A 16,620-nucleotide genomic window follows, 5' to 3' on the forward strand; every position below is an offset into this window, starting at 1 on the left:
CGAATAAAAGGGCAACTTACAGAACTGTCCTAATTAAAAAAAAGTACTTTTGTTAGTATTTGATTCATACAATGACTTGGATTGAGCTTGTTTTTATCGAATATGTGCTCGAAGTTATGTCCCGGTGAACCCAAATTGACCAACCATTTTGAAACTGTTTTCCCCCATTGTCATCTATGTGGGTAATTGGTTTGTGTTTTTTTTATGTATAGCACCCTAGAATTCTCAACATTGTTAGTGTTGTAGAATTGCTGGCATTGTTAGCGGTTACCTCTAGTTTTTAATAGTTGTAATATTTTTGTTTTTACGCTATTTAATACACAATTTTAATTATATATATATATATATATACATATATATATATACATATATATATATATATATATATATATATATTAAAGTTATACTTTGCATCATATCAAAAAAAAATTAACAAATTATACATGCAAGAGATAAGGATACATATTAAATTTTTGACTACTAATAAGGAATTACAATCCAAACAATGTGTTTTCCCATGTTATTCAAAATAGAAGTATGTTATATGAGTTATCAACCATATACTAGTTGATCACAATCATTATGTAACTTGCTAGTTGTTATTTATGATGTAAAAATTATACTCTTTCCGGTTTTAATATTTCATATACAGAAAGAGAAGTTTTAAATGTAATTTTCACAAAATTAAAAAATTAAAATACAATTATGTGATAACTTATTATATTCGTCTCAATGTATGGATTTTAATGCATAATTTTTATAATTTTTCATAAAGTGTATTTATAAATATCAAGTCTCCAATTACACTTGAAAAATGTGCCAAAAAAATAAATGTAAGCAACATTTGAAGCAAGAGAATAGTTTTTTTTCTTTCGAATGTATTAATATTAACTTTAACATAAGTAAATTAAAATTATATTATATTTATTGTATTCTTACTTTTAATAAGGTGAGGCAAAGATACGAATCGCACCTACAACATGCAGCTGATTACTAGTATCCTTCATTTATGCCCTCTAATTATTATTTTGTTCTATATATTTAAAATATTTTATAAAAGGAGAGATAAGTTTGAATATGGATTATTATAGAAAATACCTATAGAAAATCTTGTTAGTTTGGTTTCGATGCTTAGTATATAGTTTTTATAGTTTATTATAAAATATATTACTCTCTCAGTTACTCCGTTCTCTAATATTCTTTCCATTTTGAATATTTCACTTTAAGAAAGTGAAATTTGATTGACGTTTTTGCGACATTATTTATTTTATGAAATATATTGCTCTCTCAGTCTCTCGTTAGATTTATCTTAATATATACTTTTTTATTATATAGTTTTTATAATTTTTTATTATGCGTATCTAGATATATTGAGATTTAAAATTTGTTTTAAAAATTATAAAAAAGTAAAAAAAAAAAAAAGCAGTATATTGAGATTCGAGTTATACTTAAAAACTATATAAAAAGTAGATGTAACAAACAAAATGCAGTGGATGAAATTATATAAAATATGATAGCAAAATGAAACCCTAAATTTCTGTCATGCAAAGTTGGGAATAACAAGATTAATGCAGGGAAAATGCTATTTGAAATTCGGCAAAAACTATCCACTAATATCCTTATTATTCCATTCACATTATACTCGTTTTAATAATCAATCCATATATTAATGCGATTATAGCTGCTTTTGTGAGTGAATGTGAAACTTCCTAAAACAAAAAATCTATATATTCATAATTTATATTAGTTGAGTTAATTATTTAATGTATTTTAATAAAATTTTAATAAAATAACCTTAAAATAAAAGTTTTATATTTAATGTATTTTACAATTATAGTACTGGCTTATGTAATAATTTGTGATGTCCTGTAGTTTAATCATTATTTGCACCCAAAGGCCCAAAATGTTCAATTGAAGTACATGAAGCCGACTTGATATTTTACCAAAATCTATTATAATGGTAAAATTACTAAAAGTGCTTGAAACTTTAAAACAAGCACACCACCAAGTATTTTTATTTTCCATCATAAAATATAGACCGCTTAATATATCTAATTATACATATTGATATAAAAACTTAATATTAATAAAAATTTACATTGAGACAAATTAAGTAAAATATCACTTAATTATATTTTAATTAGAGATATAAAATAAAATAATAAATAAAAATCATTGATAAATAGTGAAAAAAATCAAATGAGATATTTGATTATAATCGGAGAGTACTTAAAGTACTTCCTTCGTGCGACGATACTTGTAACATTTAACTTTTTATGCAATCCAATATGTTATTTTGATAATTTATATATTGAACAATACACATCTAAAAATTATGAAAAATAAATATTATTAAAATATGTGATTACATGATTCAAATAAAATTCACTTGCCTATATTTTTTTTACAAATCAGTCATAATAAATAAAATAAATTTGAACGATAAAAATTGACAATAATCATAATGTAGCAAGTATTTCAGAACGTTCAAAGTAAAACATAATGTAAAAATAATATTCTAGCAACAAATAACGTCCTACGTGTAAGTTTGGTCGATTGATAAAATGATGATTATATAATACTCCTATAATATATATACTATATTAAAATTAGCTTAAATTAGACCTTAATTGATTTAATCTTATTTTCACTAAATCACTAAATAGCTTTAAAAACATCTTATATATTTTGTAATGTTTGACTTATTTCTAATACTTTCTCCGTTTCATATTAGTTTAGTTATAACATTGAATTAAATGGCACTATTCATTCATCACTTTTAATTTGTGATTATTTTTTAATCTATAAGTTGAAACATAGTCAAGTGAAATCTTGTTTGATTCGTCTTATTGCAAAGATTATTAATTTCAAATTTTTATAATTTTTTTTATATAATTAGAGATATCATAGATTGAATTAGTGAATTGAATTACATGAAAAAATAAATATTGCAAGTAAATTATAACGGAAAAAGTATATATTTCGTTAGTTAATTTTTTTATTTCGTACTTACTGCGATTAATCTTTTTTATTAAAAAGTAACTTAAAGTAGAGGAGATTATCACTTGATTAATTACTCCTTGGCACTCATTGAGATTAGCTTAAATTAGGCAAGATTAATTATTTTTCAATTTAGTATGGATCAAAATATCTTAAGTTGGTTAACCTCAAATCTCAAGTCTAAAACCTCCTTTTAACTCTATCTCTTGGCCAACTTGGTTGATTAGCTTTGCTCTCTAGACCTTGTGGACCAAACGAAACAACAAAGTCTTCTCCAAACACACCCTTCCAACCAACCTCTCTTTCATCCTCGCTAAGTCCAATGCTATTAACTTCTTCTTCTCCTAAGCTCATCATGGCCAAATTCCCCAAACCCAGCATATCCCTTTTAACCTCGGGTCTTTCTCAACATCACTTAATTCAAGTTGATGCCTCCTTTCTTCCTTCCTCAAACCTATGTGCTATTGAAGTAATCTGCTTCTCCCAAAATGATCTTTTCCACTCTTCCTTTTATCCTTTCTGCAAGGGCTCTATATGTTAACATGGCGAAACTCCTAGCTATTATTACTGGTTTTATGACTGCTGATTTCCTATCTTGGATTGAGTTTACTATTAATTTGAATTTCTAAGTCGCAGTGGATAGTTTGTCTGGAAATACTCATATTAGGGACAACTATGCTTCACTTTGCACCTTTTACAGAAATCTCCCTAGTTGGAAACTCAAGAAGGAAGTCTGTCATGTTTCCAGACACGAAGTTTACTATGCTAATTGTCTCTTGCACCAAGCTCGTACAGAAAATCCCCACCAGTTTACAATTTTTAGACTAGCAGCATTGCCAAACTATATAGACGGTGCAATTATCTTTGACTTTAGGCTTTTGTTGCCTTGTAATGATCTAACATTAGACTCTTTATTTGTTCCTATTGCCTCTCCTTCTCCGTCTATACTTGAGGAGCAACGGATTGCTCTTTTCACTTATGATGTACCCTAACATCTTTTCTTTATAATATGTTGCCTTAATTTCCAAAACATATCTTAAATTAGGCGAAAATTAGAAATGGTTATAAAATGGTTGGCTGGTGCAAATACTCCCTCCTTCATCCTCATTTTCATATCCATCTAAATTTTTCATATCCACCACCCATAAGCCATACTCGATAAATTTTCGTAATCACGTGTGTGGGTATATTCAACACCATTTCCAACCACTTTACCCTATTTTGTACTGATTGAGATTAAATTTAAACTTGAGGAGATTAATTGTTTTTCCTTTACTATACATTTTATATGTACCAAGTGGTAATTAACAAAATAACACATTTATGCATTGTATAAGTATCTATCTGATATTTTATCATTATTTCTGCCATAGAAAACTATGATCATGGTCTGGGAAGGAAATGAAGACGGTAACCTATACCCGTAAAAGAGGATCCAACCAAAGAGTTCTCTGACTCGAGAATGATATGTTCCTGCTACGAAAAGGAGTGAGTGAAACTAATGTCTCAATTGGTTTTACATACTTGCTGATGTAATAATTTATTTTTAAATATCTCTTATTATTGTCCTTGGTTAGAAATTATAAAAAGTTGATACTAATAAAATTCCATTGTGACGAATCAAACAAAATCTTACTTGACTATGTTTTAATTATAAATTAATTAAAAATAAAATACAAACTTGAGTAATTGGCAAATAAAGCCAAAAACAAATGAAACATCAGCTGGTCTTGGACGAGATCGTCTCCAATATGAAACGGATAGCCCAATCAGCCCAAACATAGTTTTGCTCAATATGCCTTCTGTACTTGATCTATTTAGGTCATAATTGATACCTTTAAGGTCAAAATTGATTTTTCAATTGATCATTTAAGGTCTGAATTGATCATTTTTAGATCAAAATTGAAATTTTTTATAACAAAGCAGACATGAACTCTTGATCATTTTCAAAAAACATTCAGTTAATGGTTCATTTTAACGTCTGAATTGATCATTTTTAGATCAAAATTTAAATTTTTATAACAAAAGCAGTTAAGAACTTTTGATCATTTCTAAGAGCATTCATCGAATCATTTGACAAAATATAATCGAGATCTTCCTCCGCCTTCACATTAAGGATAAGCAAACACTACATCTACAACTTTATTTTTAAGTCCATTATAAATAGAAACAGAGAGGAAAGAGCAATGTCACTATTATTGATCAATGATTAAAGAGTACAAGTACTCTTATGTTCTATTAGAACCATCATGTTGCATTGAATAAGAGTACTTGTATTGCGCAATGTTTTAACACTATTACTGATAGTTTTATTGATTATTCATTTATTGTTTGAAATTAATCCATAGAATGATAGAATAATACCATTTTATTAAACGTCATTTTAAAAATTGTGAAAATCGAACTATAATTAGATAGAAATTGATCAGTTTAAAGTGAAAATTGATCGTTTATAGGTCCAAATTTTTGTGATAAAACATTTGATCAGAATAAGAGAATGTGTATACATTCCTCCAAAAAAAATCTCGTGAAACTATTTAAAATGGTGAGAAGTAAAAATTGTGTTACACATTAAGCTTTTGAGGTGCATATTTCAGTGGCGTTGTGATAGTAAATTATCTATTAATCAAACACTAACAATACTTTTGTGGACGCTAAAATTTATGTTAAATATGAAATTATTAATATATCAAGAATAAACTATCTAATTCTTACATATATACATGATAAAATCATAAAAACTGTACACATATTATATAAAAGTTAATTATAATCCCTATCTTTTGGCTAACTTCTTCACGTAAATAGAATATATATTTTAAAAAAGATTAAGGATAGGATTAATTTTGGCAAAAACCATAAAAAGGATCTACTTTTTGACTTAATTGAAAAAATATAAAAGTATTCCCACTCATCATGATTTAAATGTTCTCTCTTTCAAAAATTTCAAAGTATTCGATTATCCACCACACAAAACCATTAAATAAAAAATATAATTTTGAAAGGAAATTCTTGTAGTAATGCTCAAAAAAGAATGAAAAGGCCAAAAGATTAAAAAAAAAAGGTGATGGCAACCGTATTGCAATCACTTGGTATTTGGTAATCTCCAGCTATCTAAATATTCTTGTCATCAATTTTTATTTTGTTTCATTTTTTATGTTGAAATGTGCATTTGATTGTTTTCTAATACTTTTATGAAACAAAATTAAATTACCATATTTTTATTTATTTACATTTGTCCTGTTTAGTGGCTATTATGGGCTCTAAATTAAAGGGTTCAATTTAAGTTCATATCCGACTAAAAACCTAAGGCGATCAAGACTCAAGACTCTTAAATTCTTGTTTAAAAATTATATATTTAATTTTTTTTTTTGAAATAAGGCAACATATTATAAAGATAAAATAAGTTTAGTGTACATCATAAGAGAAAGAACAATTCTTATGGTCCTCCATGAAAGGAGGAAGAGGAGAAACTACAGAAGCAAATAAAGAGTCTAAGGATACATCTTCATAAAGAAATAATTGACTGAAATCAAAAATGATAGTATCATCTCTAAATATTGGGGAGGCGATGAGCCTAAAGAGCTTAAGCTATTGGGGGATCTCTTTTCGCGCTTGGTGGGAGAGGTAATCCACAGTATGAACTTCCTTTCTGGGGACATTACACACTTCCTTCTTTTGATTCCAGCATGGTAGATCCCTACAAAATGTGCCAAGAAAAGAATATTTGTCCTTAATAGGAGAACAACCTAAAAAACTATCCACTGCTACTCTAGAGTATGAGATGATAGTAAACTCGGTCCAAGAGAGAAGATCAACCACTATAAATCCAGTAATAATAGCGAGAATTTCCGCTATGTTCGCATCAAGAGCCATTGCAGAAAGGACAAAGGAGGAGTGCCAAGATCAACCACTATAAATCCAATAATAATAGCTGAGAAATGATTAATAAGCCAGGGTGGAAGGGTTGATAATAGTCTGATCTAATAAAATGACTCAAAAGTTTTTAGGGAGGCTTAAGTCTTTCGACCTTATGGAAGATCTGCCTTTGATCTCATTAACGTTGTCATATTTTTATATATGGAAAATTAGACATTATATCACATCCATTTTTTTAATATTACTATAATAATAATAATAATAATAATAATAATAATAATAATAATTTTTTTTATGAAACTGCATTCAAAATTATAGAAAGAAACTTTTACAAGATATTAATTAGGAGCCGAGGCAACAAATTGAGCACTCACACCTTTTATGTAATTTAATCCTTTAATATAATATATTTCTTTTCATTTTCATATTTTTATCACTTATTTTTGTTTGATGCTCCCACGATTTACTAAAAGAATTAAATCTATCACAAGATATAAACAAATCAAAATCAAGAGATAGAGCTGTAACGTATTATTCCTACCATGTGAAACTTATAGTTTGTCATCTACTAAATGAAGATCTTGTACGTCACCTTAATTATTCATTATGGAGCGTCAATACAGTAAGATACTCTCATACGTACTTGCATGTATATATCCTATATGTCTACATGTTAAAATACATTTCAATTACATAAAGTAGTCGAAAATTATTTCAGTTATCTATGTGTACTTGTTAATTTTTGATAAATGTACGAAATATTTTAATTCAATTATTATTATTGGAATCATTAAATAAAACTAAATTGATAATGTAATTGAATATATTTTTATAACATAGAATATTTTTATAATTATGATCAAGAATATCTTGCTTAATATTAATGATTAATAGAAAAGAAATATCTACTAATTTGTTAAATATTTTTTTATCTTTTTTACCCTTAGGATTTTTAACAAGATATAAGTAAATATGGTTGCAACACAAGTTATTGTGATTAACGACTCAAGTATATAGATGATACTTGATAGAGAATATTGTTATCTTATCATCAAGAATATTTTTCCTGATATCAATTATTGAAACAAATGATATTCTAATTAAATCTACAAATTAAGAAATTACCCGTGTTTGAAACATGGTGACATTCAATATCCACATTTGCAAACTCATCAGCATCTTTTGCCTCATTAGCCTTCATCTTTCTAAAATTGAGAAGCTTCTTAACATTCAATACCAAAAAAAAAAAAAAAAAAAAATCTACTAAGAAGCTTCCATATCCACATTTGCAATACCATTACCTTTATTTATTTTGAATATAATTCCAAACCCAATAGAGATAGAGTCATCAACCAGTATACAACATAAATTAAAATTCCGGTGAATAGGATAGCACACAGATTATGCCCTTTGTCCCTTCCAAGGAGAGGGCAAGATCCAAACCCAAAACTATAGCAAAACAAAGTACATTTTAGTTCACAAAATCACAAAAGCCATATTACAAATTTGGATCTAAAGTTACATGGATACTAAGGGAAACTTACGAAAAATAATAGATAAATTCATGTTTGAAGAAAATTAATACCTTTGCAACAAACAAATTAATGTTGGGTTTGAAATTTAATTCGAATGCTTGGTGGTGAAAAAATTAGGGATATTTCAAACATGTTTGTTTTGTCAAATTATGTGAGAAAAAATGTTAACCTTTTAAATTTCCATTCCCCATCAAATTGTGGGACTTCAAATTCCCTCCTTCATTACATTTTTCTTTTGTTATATTATTATTTGTAGAGGATTTAAGTTGATCCTTTAACCTTTTTTAATTTTCTATTTGATAATGTACATTGTTTTACCATCTCGTTCTCATGTGGTCTCTTTTATTTCTTTAATTTTTATATAATATTTAATTGAGACAAGAGCTACTTTTATGATAGACAGTCTCTCAGTGAGATGATAGGTCGTTTATGTACTACCAAACAATTCCTGATATGCAACTAGTATAGCAGCAGTTAGGGTCGAATCCACAGGGAACAATGTAGTAAATGATTATTTTCCGGCTGCCAATTGATCCTAAGTAACACACAAATTTGGAGAATATATGTCTAAACTAACTAAATGACTAGAATACAAGCAATTAAATTAGAAAGGTAAATCAATAATATTAAAATATCTAGGGATAAACTTCCCCACTAGCATGATATGATGACAATGAGATCCTACTACCCCTACGACAATCATAACCAAGTTCAATAGGACGAATACACCATTAAAGATACTAATAACTCCTTTCGAAGACTATTAGCTTTACTACCATACTATCAAACCTATTTTCATGAAATCAAGTATAGTAATGACATTGAGCATAGTATTCTATAAGATCCAACAATCAAATCTATCTATTCTCATGAAGATTATCAAGCCCTTGATCTAAAAGGCAATTCATTCAACTCTAACTTTCGTTAGCAATTGAATGAATCGTTAACCACACTTTCCAAAATTTCTATTGAAAATACATGAGTTAACTAGCATAAGAAACCAAGCATGAACAAGGATTATGCATAACAAAAAGGGATTCGGATTCAATAATTCATCATTAACATCATGGCTAGGGTTCCATCTAACCCTAGATTAAGAAACTACTCATACATATCAATTGCAACAAAACAAGAATTAATTAAAGAAAACATGATTAAAAGTAATAACAAGGAAAGGATAAAGAATTAATACTTGAAGTTGAATACCAAAGGATGAACGAAAGTAATCGAAAGTTACAAAGTTTTTTCTCCAAAAGTGAAGAGTTAATAGTATCTAAAAAACAGAGAAGAAAAATGTTGCTTGCCATGCCCCCCTTGTTGCATTCCTCATCATAAAGTAAAAATCGTGCGGAAAAACGGTTATTAAAGCAGGACCAGACCGGGTTTCTGGAAGACAGGACCGGGTCCGTGTGCTGGGAGTTTTCCAGAGAGCAGAAATCGTAGGACCCGACCGGGTTTAAGTAAGACCGGACTGGGTCCGTAAGCTGAACATTCATGCAAGTGATTATTGACAGACCCAACCGGGTTTAACCCGACCGGATTTAGAGTATACCCGACCGGGTCCTGGGCTTTGAGGCTTACACTCCTATTTCTCACTTGAAATCGCTCGGGTATGAAAATACTCGCCCAGGCCCATCATCTTGTGCTTACTTTTCTTCATTAGAACACGGCAAAAGTACAAACGAGACCCAACGGGACTAAAGCATATCCGAATGGAGCCGTGAGCTCACAAAAGTGCCGTAGTGCGGTCTCGAACTCTGTCAAATCTCGAAGCACGCATTCTAATGCTCAGGAGTGATCCGCTTCCAATACAAGAGTGGAGTAAAATGGCCTGAAATAATCAAAGACACACGAAAATTCCAACCAAGCGTAAAACCACATGGAAAATGCGAAATCACACATCAAAATGCCATAAAATGCAAGGGAAATGAGCATAAAAATATAGTACAAAATGCATACATCATGAGACAACCTCAAATAATGAGTTATATTCTCATAATAGTATGTATGAGATGGACTATTTATACATGTATGAGGTACATCTCTCGGTGAGACTGTCTCATACATTTATGTTTTGGCAGAACTCATTTGAATGGTTTTGAGTTGTTGATTATTGCAATGCGTGGGAATTTGTTTGCATTAAAAGAAATTCAATTTATCTACGGTACAAATATAACATCAACACTTTTTTAAACACACTGACGCACTCTTAATATACTCGGAATGCAAGAGCTTTCCGAATTTATTTCTAAAAATGTTTTAATTAGCACTTGAATAATACACTTAAATAAAATAAAAAAGAAATTGTGAAAATTGCAAAGCCATTTAAACTGGAATAAGTAAATTAAGAATAAAGATGGGCATGTACACAAGGAAGCGTGTACATCTAGTTTTTGGATTGGAATATTAAGAGAGAAACAATAATATGTCTAAAAAGCTAGGGGCTGTCTGCAATAACCAAATAAAAAGATAGACATGGCCTAAAGAGCAACATATCCAAATCTTTATTGGAGGATAGGGCTGTAAATGTGGTCAGAAACCTGTTTTACCGACTTGTTACCGACCGATACCGAACCCGTTTTTGACCGAATACAAGTGACCAGATACCGACCGCTAACGAACCCGAATGGTGACCGAAACCGTTTCCGACCTGTTTTACACATACCGAAACCGACCGGTACCGAACCTGTTTTAAACCGAAAACCGTTTTCGACCTGTTTTTATCATACCGTGACCGACCGATACCGAACCTGTTTTCAGACCGAAACCTGTTTTCGACCCGCTTAATACCCGTTTTTAACCGACCGTTTTTGACCGAATCTATATTGTACCGAACCTGTATTATACCGAACCTAGAACCTGTTTTGTACCGAACCTGTTTTGGACCGAACTTATCTACATAATTCTTCTAAGTTGTCAAAATATAATAAAATTTTATATAAAATAATTAAATTAAACTTAATTATATTATTTCTATATGATGAAAATTAAATTAAATATAAATTTTTATAAAATAAATATATAAATTATAAGTTAATATATATTAACTCAGTAATTTAGTAAAGCCTTTTTCTTTTCTAAAAAATTAAGTATAAATTTTACAAAACTCAGAAATTGCAAAATTGCATAAACATAGTTCATACTTTGCAACCAATATAAGTACCAAGTTCAGGTTAATTTGCTGACTAATTAATACTGTATTAAAATCAACATATAACAATATAAACCAATACAAAATATTAACCTATGAAATTGATAAACCACTTTCATTTCATTTAATAGTTTAGACGAAATTTAAAATAGATCCATTACATTTTTTCCCTACCAATAATATAAACATCAATAATCCTAACTACACAAAAAGTCTTTTCCAAATTTTAGTTATGCATAAGAAATTGCAAAAGTATAACTCATTTCATCATTTTTCTTTAATTTTCTCAGAAGTATAACTCATTTCATCACTTTCATCTTCTTCCTCCTCTTCCATCACCACCTTAGATCTCCTGCTCCTAATCCTCAATGCGACACCGCCTTTCAATAATCTGTAAGGAACTGCTCCACTAAACTTAGTGTACCTTAAGATCATATAAAAGTAACAACTTTCAGATACTGAGTATTATGATTAAGAGCATGAGATGGAAAAACGACAGAAAGTTATAATAAATAAAATAAAATAAATATAAATTAATTATAAAATATAAATTGGGCGCTCAGATATGATAATTTGGTAAAAAACCCAATTACAAGAAAAAAATCTTCATAGAGCACTACACTTACCTGAAGCATTATCATCATGATCAGTGTTATTTTCCTCAATAACACTTAATATCTCCTTAAAAACGACTTTAAAAACATCAAGAAGATAAACAGTACATTTGAACATGAACATTCATCATACAAAATACCTGATTTTATTTGCCAACATGAACATGAATCTAGCAACTGATTTAGCAAATTAACCCAAACATTCATCATACGAACAAAAAAATAGAAAACAACCCACCTATGACATGTCTCCAAAGCAAAGCACGCTTAAATCCCAACAATTATACAATTATACAGATATCTCCAAAGCAAACAAACTAATTACAACAATTATACAGATGACACACTTAAATCCCAAAATGATGATAAACCCAATCACAATTTCCACGTAAAGCACGCTATAACCACCTATGACATGTCCAACAGCTTAATGAATGAAATTCAAAACAACAAAAATAATAATAAAACTCAATCAAGATCAAAACTTGCAAACAATTAATTAAAAAAATAAAATTTCAATTCCAATTATAACCATATAATCAACACAAAATCAATCAACTCAGGATAGAAAATTATCCGAAAATGCAGCATTTAACAATGAAATTATCCGAAAATGACAAAAAATTGTAGGAAAAAAAAAACAGGATAGAAAATCAATACTTGAATGAAAACAATTATAAAATTTGAATCTTACAGTGAAATGAGTGGAAAACTGCAGCTCCGTCCGAAGAAACAAAACCCTAACAACAAAATCTGAATAAAATGAAATCTCCATCAAAATCAAAAACTGAAATCAATAACAAAAACAAGAACATGAAACCAAGTATGAAAACAAGAATAAGAAATCAAAAATCAAAATAAAAAGTAACCAAAATAAAACCGAATGATACTAAAAAAAAAAAGCACAAAAACGCTAATAAAAAGTAACAAGAACAAGAATGAAGAATGAAGAACTAAATTAAAACAAAAACGAAGAATGAAAGCCAGAAAGAAAGCACAAAAACAAGACAAGAATGAAGAACGAAGAACTAAATGAAAGTCAAAAAAATTCATAAGAACGCAAATAAAATCAAATGAAGATTAAGAACAACCCAGATTAAGAACAAAGATTAAGAACCGCATTTTATATCTTTAGACCGAACCGAACAAAGATTAAGTATTGCAAAATTAAGAACAAAAAAACTCCCTTAAGAACCGAACAAAGATTGAGACCGAATAACTGATTTTTGGACCAAGATTAAGAACACGAAAACGAAACAAAGATTAAGAACAAAAAAACTGGAAGACTAAATCGAACAAAGATTAAACACGAAAACCAAAGATTAAACACAAAAAACAAAGATTAAATACAAAAAACCCTAAATCTAACCCTAAACGAACACATTAAACCCATAAAATTAAACACAAAAACAAATCGAACAAAAAAAAAGTGGAACAAGACTAAATCGAACACGAAAACGAAACAAAGATTAAGAACAAAAAAACTGGAAGACTAAATCGAACAAAGATTAAACACGAAAACCAAAGATTAAACACAAAAAACAAAGATTAAATACAAAAAACCCTAAATCTAACCCTAAACGAACACATTAAACCCATAAAATTAAACACAAAAACAAATCGAACAAAAAAAAAATGGAAGAAGACTTACTTGGACGGTTGGACCGGCTGGAGAGGAGTGGCGGTGGGCCGGTGGCGAACTGGCTGGAGAGGAGCGGCAGGGATTAGGCGCGGGATTTAGAGAGAGAATGAAAAAAAGGGAAGGGGTTAGGGGACGGCGCTGCTGAGTATCAGAGAATTAGGATTAAGGGTTTTTAGGTTTTTAGGGAGAGAATCAGAGAAGGCGCGGAGCAATTAGCGAAATACACTTGGGCTTATCAACGGTTTAGATTAGATCCCTTGATCTAACGGTTCATATTAGTTTTTTTTTTTTTTTTTTTTTTAATATATTAGAGTATGTTTAATCAATGGTTTAGATTAATTGATTTCAAAATGAAGGGTTATGATTTATCATGCCTTTTGCCAAGTTGACAATCCATGTATTGAGGTTGTGCACCAATGGGATAATCTTATGTGTTTTTTTTTTTTTTTACAACTAAATTTTTTTTTTAAATATGAGTAATTCATTGATTTAATGGTTTCTAAATAAACTTCTTAATTTTAATAAATAAACCTCTTTCTTTCTTATTTCTAAAATATATATATATATACTTCTAATTATGCAACTATTATTTTATTTGCCAAAAAAAAAACAATGTTATAATGTTATTGGTATTTATATAATTCTATATTGAAATTGAAAAGTCTATAAATTACACCCAAAAAGATAATCGTTAGAATAATTCACGAGTTGATTTATCAAATAGAAATAATTAACATGATATGATCAAATATATTAATTAATTATAATCGATTTATCAAGTTGAAAAATTAGACTTATGATCAAATAAATTAATTAACTTAAATCGAGTTGATTAGTTTTCGAAAACCTCATTTAAAATCAAACATATCAACGTAGATGGATTTACATGTTAACTTGTCATGATTGACTTAGATAGGACGAAATAGAATGAAAAACCAATCAATTAACTTAGATCGCTGGCAGCTAGATTGATTAGATAGATTGATCACATTAGCTTAAAATAACACACCCATGGGCTAACAAGGGTCAAGTCGATCAATTAACATGTTATGATCTATTAATTAACTTAGACGGAGTTGATTAGTTGAATTTGATGTCATAAAACTCATAACCTAACGACATCTATAAAACTTGATGTGAGGTTCCACCTTCTATATATCATTCCCATCATGGATAAACGCATGATCAATGACATTATGAGGCAACACGATGCGATTTTTTACCAAATTGGAACAGAATAATTGGAACATAATTGAACTGAATTAAATCATGGTTTAAATGAATTGAACTGAACCGATATCAACCAAATTAACCGGAATATCGGTTTAACTGAATTGAACCGAACCGATACCAACCAAAACTGAACTGAACAGAACTGAATCCCGGTTCAACTAAATTGAACTGAACCGATACCGACCAAAACCGACCGATTGTGACCGACCGATTCAGACCCGCATATCGATTGTGACCGACCGATTACCGATTTTGACCGCCCGGTTATGATCTGTATACCGATTACGACCTGCAAAAAACCGTTTTTGACCGACCGAATGTGACCTGTTTCCGGTAATGACCGGACCGATAAATACCGGACCCATACCGACCGACACCCGCCAAGGAAAAAAACCGGATTCGACCGGATACCGAATAAACCGACCGATACCGACCGGTACCGAAAGACTTATACGACCTGCTTTTGACCGACCGTTTTTTACCGAACCTGTTTTTGACCGACCTGTTTCCGACCTTTTAACCCGTTTTTACAGCCCTATTGGAGGAGACTTAAAAGGCATACTTATTATAAAGATGATAAAAAAGGCTACCTTTTAGTCATTTACTACTACAAAACAAAGGTGATGTGGTGGTAGCAATATATCTCTTTCAATCTTTTTATGATCAACATGCTTAATATTCCAAGATCCTCTCCCCAAATTTTGTTTTATTTTTTCAGCCTTTTTTTAACGTGCAATACTTTGACTTTTACACTATTTATAAGTTTGTTAATCCAAATTTTTTTAACGTGCAATATTCCAAGAGCTTTTATGTTAATCCATCTATAACAAAAAAAAAAAATAATAATTATATAAGATCTTATTAGATTGTTTTAATATATGAACCCTAATCCAAAAATAGCTATCATTGATAAATATAATGCTTTAATTAAGAATATGATGTTGGATTGCTTCCTAAACTTCCTATGTTAATGTTTTGCGCTCTTAGTGAATTTTTTAATATAAAGAGCATTTTAGTGGTATTTTTGAGCTGACATAAAGCTCGTCTTGAGTTGAATCTTTTGATGAGGATATTTCAGCTCAAATTTAACAACTCCTCTTTCATCAAGGGTTCTTAGAGTTCAAGCTGTAGTTCACTCTCAAGCATCCGTGAGTTGTAGTACCTCTCCCCACAACATATTGAGTTCAAGACGTAATTCATGTAGAAAATCATAATGCGGAATTTGGTTAGGGTTTAGTCTGCTGAGTATTGGATTTGTATTAAATAATAATGAAAGGTATTACCTCTATTTATACAAGTAATAAGGACTAATATAAGAAAAAAAAATATTTACTAAATATAAATAATAAAAAATAAAATAATTTTAATATCCTAAATATTAAAAAAAATTAAAAAATTCTTAACTTTTTAAAACATAATATTCTGAAATAATATCTTTGTTTTATTATGCTTCTTATTTTCCTGCAGTTCACTCTTTATCAAGTGTTATGACTCTTCTTTAGTCAAGTTACCCTCTTTTATTACTTTTGAGCCCTAAACAATCTTCTGTTGCAGATTGTTGGATTT

The 16,620-nt window shown here is 29.5% G+C and overlaps 1 long non-coding RNA gene across 1 annotated transcript; it reads right to left on the reverse strand.

Annotated features, from left to right (window-relative positions):
* Nucleotides 1-11,653: 11,653 nt before the first annotated feature.
* On the reverse strand, nt 11,654-14,011 carry LOC130825271 (uncharacterized). The gene is made up of 3 exons (XR_009046866.1): nt 13,831-14,011; nt 12,874-12,932; nt 11,654-11,989 (listed from the first exon to the last, which is right to left on the reverse strand). It is a non-coding gene; the product is annotated as an uncharacterized LOC130825271 (long non-coding RNA).
* Nucleotides 14,012-16,620: the final 2,609 nt, after the last annotated feature.

This window comes from Amaranthus tricolor, chromosome 10, assembly GCF_026212465.1.
Source record: "Amaranthus tricolor cultivar Red isolate AtriRed21 chromosome 10, ASM2621246v1, whole genome shotgun sequence".
Lineage (NCBI taxonomy): Eukaryota > Viridiplantae > Streptophyta > Magnoliopsida > Caryophyllales > Amaranthaceae > Amaranthus > Amaranthus tricolor.